Below are 6,000 nucleotides of genomic sequence, written 5' to 3' on the forward strand. Positions count from 1 at the left end.
AAGGAGGCACTTTTGGTTTCTGCAGAGATTGCTTTTAGCCTGCACATAGTCAGCATCTCCAACACCCATCCCTGGGGCATCAGACCTGAAATGGGAAGGGATGATGCAATTCTAGTATCCAAAGGCACTAAGCTCTATGGATTCCAACAAGCCCCCTCTTCTCCGCCACCACTGCCACTGTCTTAATGTCTTCTGTTCAGGCCCTCATCTCTCAAGACATTACTTGAATGAACTAGTTTCTCTACACCTAATTTCTACTTGCTTCACTTCAAAACTCCAGACAGCCACCGAGCTACCTTTCTAGAATACAGGCCTGACCCTCTCTGCCTACAGGACTAAGTCCCAACCCTGGCACAGCATGCAAGGCCCCTGCCTGCCTTTCCAGCTGGAAGCATGGGCTTTGGAATCCTACAGATCATTGCAGTGACACTTAGATTAACCACTTGCTGGCTATGTGAACACACATGTGTTTCTGCACCCATTTCCACATCTGTGTGTTGGGAATAGCACGATCAGCCTCCCAGAGCTACTGTGAGGACCGAATCCAAGTTCTAAAGAGCCTAGATCTCACCAACCTAGCTCCAGGGTCCTCTCTCTTTTCCATCTTGCTATACTAGCTCTTCATAATCAATGAGAATTGACTCAAGGGTAAAAAAAAAAAAAATACATGCAAGATCTAAAAATGAAGGGTCATAAATTTAAAAATTAGGCCACCACAATGTGAAAGAAACCAAAATTAACTCATTATCAAAATAATGTAGGAGGACGTAAGGAACAGGAAGAGAAGGAAAACAGTACATTTAGGAAGAAATGCTTTTAAAATATAAGTCTCTATGATGTTTTGAGCCTCATTTGCTCCAAAGATTTAGGAAGATGACATTTCAAAAGCTCACAAAGACGACACTTCTACTTTTTAAAAACTATTTCCTAATTATTATCTTCAGAGAACTAAGAAGTACTTTCACAGACTGAATGTTAATAAAATTCTCAGAGGAAATTCTGGCATCAGTCACAACAAACACCCTCTTGGAATTTAATTTCCTTTCAGCATACAATTTACTATGGAAACTCATTTGTGATGCCACCACAACCAGTCAAAATCTGCCTGGAGCACAAAAACTTCAGAGTCCCAAAAGAGGGCCTTAAAGGACTAGATGGAAATTGGTCCCATATTTAGCCAAATCCTGCATCTAACAGAAATTTCCCCCACACCAAACTCTAGCTTTGACCGTCAGCCAGCCCACTCCTCTCTCTAGCTGCCCTACACTATAGGTTCTTCCAGGGCCCCCCTCCAGCTAGAACCCCCTGAATTCTGTATCTTTTCCCTGTCCAACAAAATTAATTTTTTTTTAAAAAAAAAAAGGAAGAAGCCACAAAATGGGCAAAGGGAAACCAGCTACATCCATTTTCAACTTTCTATCAAAGACCTGTCCTTTCTGGCTTACGATTTTTTCAATTCCCTTGGACAAGACAATCACAGGCCCTGGAATATTCATTGCGCATGCTGGGGCTTAGGGTGGGAAGGCAAAAAGGCTAGAAGAATCATTGATAAGTACAAAAAGTACTTTAAGCCTTTTCCCCCTGAGGACAACTGCTGAAAGACTTACTCAATCCCATTGACCCAAGTACCTGTGTGCAAGGGAAAGGAATGGATGCCAACCTTTACTCAGCACCCACTGCAATTAGTGGGTACATTTCTTGAATATAAGACAGACAGTATTATCCTGATTTTACACATGTGGAAACCAGGCTCAGAGAGGTCAGGCAGCAGGTTCAGTATTTACACCCAGGCCTGCCAGACTCCCAAGACGCTTGAACTTAACCACTTCACCACACTGCTTCCAGAGTCCACAAGTGTTTATGTTAAAATGTGCTGGGTTAGGGAGCCCGTTAAGAGTTTACTTGTTGCTCTTCACATACAATATCTCATTTAACTAGCACAACCCTGTAGGATAGCTGAGAATTCCTTTTCCACTGTTAACAAAATGGTACATGGATTGAAAGATCATCAGTAACTTACGCACGACAGCTGTACCAGAGTCGTGCCGTCTCTTGGCTTTGTTTTCTCTCCTGTAAAATGATGCTCACTCCTACCTCACAATGCCTGCTCAATGGCAGGGGCTCAAATGGTGACGATTATGATTTTTATCAATACTTCTCAATTAAAGTAAAATTTATACACACACAAACACTAGATATTTTAAAGACTCAACCTAATTAATCAAGCCTTTACTTGTTGGAGAAGATATCATTTTTAACACTACCTCATCTGGTCTGAAAAGGAAAGTAGTTTAAAAAATATTTGGAAAAAATTGTTTAATAATAAAATACCACTACCTCAAACTCAGAGAGAACCACTAACTGCAGCTTCCAAAAAGCTGACAAAAAAGGATTACTGAAAATGATGTGGTCAAACCCAATATGGATTTTGAAAGCTACTAATGGACAAGAACAGGAACATTCAGTTATGACAAAATACACACACACACAAAATTCCTCTTCTTCCAGCACCATGGCTTGATCATTAATGTGTGGTGTGACCCTCGCCAAGTCACTTCAATGCTGTGATGGCCCTCAGCACCCAAAATGTCAAGGCCAGCTTATGACCAGGAAGCTCTAGTGAGAAGTTGCCCAGGGGGTCTAGGGGACAGGAGCGGGGTGGAGGGGACACAGATGATTGCCTGGAGCAATTTTTAATGTGCTGCCTCTAACTCACTGCTTGCCTTTTACTACACTCATCTGAAAAGAAATGAGAAGTCTGGGCATGCCAGAGGCAAGAGGAACCAGCTCACCACTTCTCAAGCCAGAATGGAAAAGATGGCAGAAGTATAGTTGTACAAGGACCCCAGCATCAGTCAGACAGAAGGAAACCTATAATATTATGCAATGAGAGACCCTGAGGATGTTCTTCAGACAAACCCCAGCAGGACCAATCCAACTCCAAGCTTGAGCGTCCACTCCAAGCTTGAAGATTAAAAAATAAGAAAAAATTCGGGTCCACAGGTGAAATACACGCTTTCTAAGCACAATGAGCAACTTTATAGTAGATAGCTGGACAACCAAGTACACTAACTGCAAGCATAAGAACAGTATTCATGTTGTAAATTGAGTACCAACTACTATTAGTTTTTTGTTGTTTTGCTTTTTGCAATATTTCTTCTCATATTTTATTTTAAATCTAAGCTAATTTCTTTATAAGAACAGGCTAAGGCTTATTTTCTGTGGCTGATCCAGCCTTACAAGAAAAAAGATTTCACTGTGTCCCTCAGAAACCTACTCCTGTCTACATCACACTGTCGAGCTCTCTCTTTATACCCCATGTGACAGATAAGAAAACAGAAGTCCAGAGAGAGCAAGTGACTCATCCAAGGTCAAACTTCTTGCTAACACATCTAGGACGAGAATAAGGGCTCAAGAAGCCCACTATGGGTCTCTTGCCGTATCACTGCTGCAAATGACCAGGCATACTGGTGTCTTGAATACAAAGTTTATTTGTAAAGGGGGAAAAAAAAAAAAGCCAACATGAGTCATCTGCATTGTCAACGGGCTCCACACAGGTTGTTCTAATAAAGCATCCAGCACCTCCAGAACCACTTGTTTCTGAAAGCACCAACCTACGCAGACACTAGCAGGCCATGTCTTCCACCCTTGCCACCCTCGAAGCTGTGAGCAGATGCGCTGTTGGGCTCTGGGGACCTAGAGGTGTCACTTAAAGAGCAAGGGAGCCTGGAGCTTGGCAGTACTAACTGGATGAGTGGATGGGTGGGTGTATGAGGACATGGGAATGTTTTCTGACAGCTCCCGGAGATAGTTATGATATCATGCAGCCTAATCCCACTCATCTTGGAACACCCCAAACATCTCATCCGCTCAGCTGTCCCTCCTCAACTTCCTCAGGGCAAAAGCACTGCAGTCTGAGGTGAATCTGGCCGCTGGGGAGGGGCGGTAGTCGGCCCCGGCAGCAGAGGAAGCAACGCTCAGCTCCCTCCTCCACCCACCCCGTACAGGAACTCCCCACTGGGTCTTCAGATGCCAGAGGCGTACCCAGCTCGGAGCCTGCCCCGGGTCTCAGGGTCGGTCCCGACAGAACGGGGGAGGAGGAAGGCTCTATCCCGCCCCCGCCTCACCTCTACTCCCCGACCCCCAGGCGCCGACCCTTCTCACCCGCAAGGTCCGCCGCCGGACTCTTGTCCACTCCCAGAGACCCTGAGCGCACCCCTTTCTCGGCGTCCTCAAAGGACCCGCGTTTCCCACCTTCCCATACGGGGCCCTCCCGGCCGCCCCGGCCCAAGCCCTTTGCACTGCGTCCCCCGGCCCCTGAGTCCGCCCCGCACCCGCACTTCCCGCCCGGCCCCGCGGGCTCGCGGTCCGCCCCAACTTTTCCCAGCCCCGGCCCCGCAGCAACCGGGATGCAGCGTCTCGAGCCGCGACGGGCAGGCGAGCTCGAGTCCCTCGGGCCCCCAACCCCGCCCGCACGAGTTGCGCTCGGGACCCGCCGGGCGCCCAGGCCTGGGTCGGCAGCACTGCGCGGAGGCGGAGCCGGCGTGGCGGGAACCGCACTGTCCCGGCGCCGCACCCCCGCCCGGTGCCCGGTGCCCCGTGCCCCGCGCCCGCCCGCCGGCTCGCCCGCCCCGCCGCCGCGCCGCTCCCAGCCCACCTGCCCGCGGGCGCCGCCGCCGCCGCCGCCTCCACCACTGCCGGGAATACGTGGCAGTGGCCGCCGCCGCTTGCGCTCCCCGCCTCGCCTCTCCTCTCGGCGCCCGCGCGGGCGACTCTGGCGCGCCAGACCGCAGCGCCAGGCGCCCTCTGCCGCCGGGAAGCCGAATCCTCCCGTCCTAACCCTAACTCGCTGGCTGCCCCCGCCCGGGCCTCGGCTCCCGCCCCCTCTTCCCCGTTCCCGGCTCAGACTGTCGCTTCCGAGCGACCTGGGTTCTCGCCCGGCCTGCTGCTGCCGCTGCCTCCAGGAAGTTCGCCCTGACCACCTCTGCAGGCTCAGCGCGCTTCCTCCGGCTCCCGCGCAGCGGGTGCTTAAGTCACCCCCTTGTTGATATATTTCCTGCTTCTTTGAACGCCTCGCCCGTGAGATAGCAGAATCGGAAAGGGGATAGTTGGAGGCAAACGCCATGTCTGTTGTGTTCACCATTCTCTCCTCCAGGGCAAGGTTAGCGCCCTGTCTGGAATACTGAAGTGCGCAATAAATACTTGTGAAGAGAGCAAACGAGTAGATGAATGAGTTGAGATTTTTACCGCTGTCTACCCAAGTAGGCTTTGAAACCTCAAGCGGACAGAGATCCTGACCTGGATTTGTTTTTTGTAACTTACACGTGCATATGTGTGCGCAGCTCAGCATAAATAAATGAGATTCACAATTCCCCACCTCGGACCAGCGCCAAATCCGCAAGAGGCCCACGGCTAAATGTTATTCAGGGCTTTTGGTCAAACACGTTTAGGTTTGAGATCTACCTCTTAAAAGCTGGGCAATCGCGGGAAAGCTCATCTCCCTGGCCCACAGTTAACACGTCTATAAATTAAGAATAATAAAACCTACTTCACAGAGTTGTGAGAATTAATTGAGATGGTGCACTATAAAGTTCTTTACGCAGCCCCGATGTGTGCGGTGGTATGTAAATGGTAGTTATTGTTGTATTACTACTGATGCAGTAGGTGATTTTAAAAACTATCTTCAAAATGTAAAATATTGACTACCTTTTCACCTTAAAACCTTTATATGTGTGGTATTGTCACTTGCTCAGCAAGGCCAGCCCTGGGAGCAAGGCCACTCCTGTAACCTCTTCCCCTCCACCGGTAAAAATTAACAAGTCTTGGGGTTTTTTTTGTTCTGTTTTGAAGAATTGTGGAACCCACTCTTCTGCAGGTTTTCCACCTGGATTTCTGTGGCCAATCTCTTAATTAACAAGTTTTTATTTTAGGGATGTCAAAGACAGGGAGCCCTTTGAAAGCACCTGCAGTCTACTCGCTCTTCCTGTTTTCTTCCTGACC

General features: G+C 48.8%; 1 protein-coding gene across 6 annotated transcripts in view; it reads right to left on the reverse strand.

The window, feature by feature from the left end:
- The window catches only part of SMCO4 (single-pass membrane protein with coiled-coil domains 4), a 300,612-nt gene extending 295,809 nt beyond the window's left edge, over nt 1–4,803 (reverse strand). For all 6 annotated transcript variants that reach the window (XR_010113376.1, XR_010113377.1, XM_057299217.2 and 3 more), the window contains exon 1: nt 4,658–4,803. The gene's annotated coding sequence lies outside the window, so the exon portion shown is untranslated. The remainder of the gene's footprint in view (nt 1–4,657) is intronic.
- Between the last annotated feature and the right edge of the window lie 1,197 nt (nt 4,804–6,000).

This window comes from Pan paniscus, chromosome 9 (genome assembly GCF_029289425.2).
Source record: "Pan paniscus chromosome 9, NHGRI_mPanPan1-v2.0_pri, whole genome shotgun sequence".
In the NCBI taxonomy this organism is placed as follows: domain Eukaryota; kingdom Metazoa; phylum Chordata; class Mammalia; order Primates; family Hominidae; genus Pan; species Pan paniscus.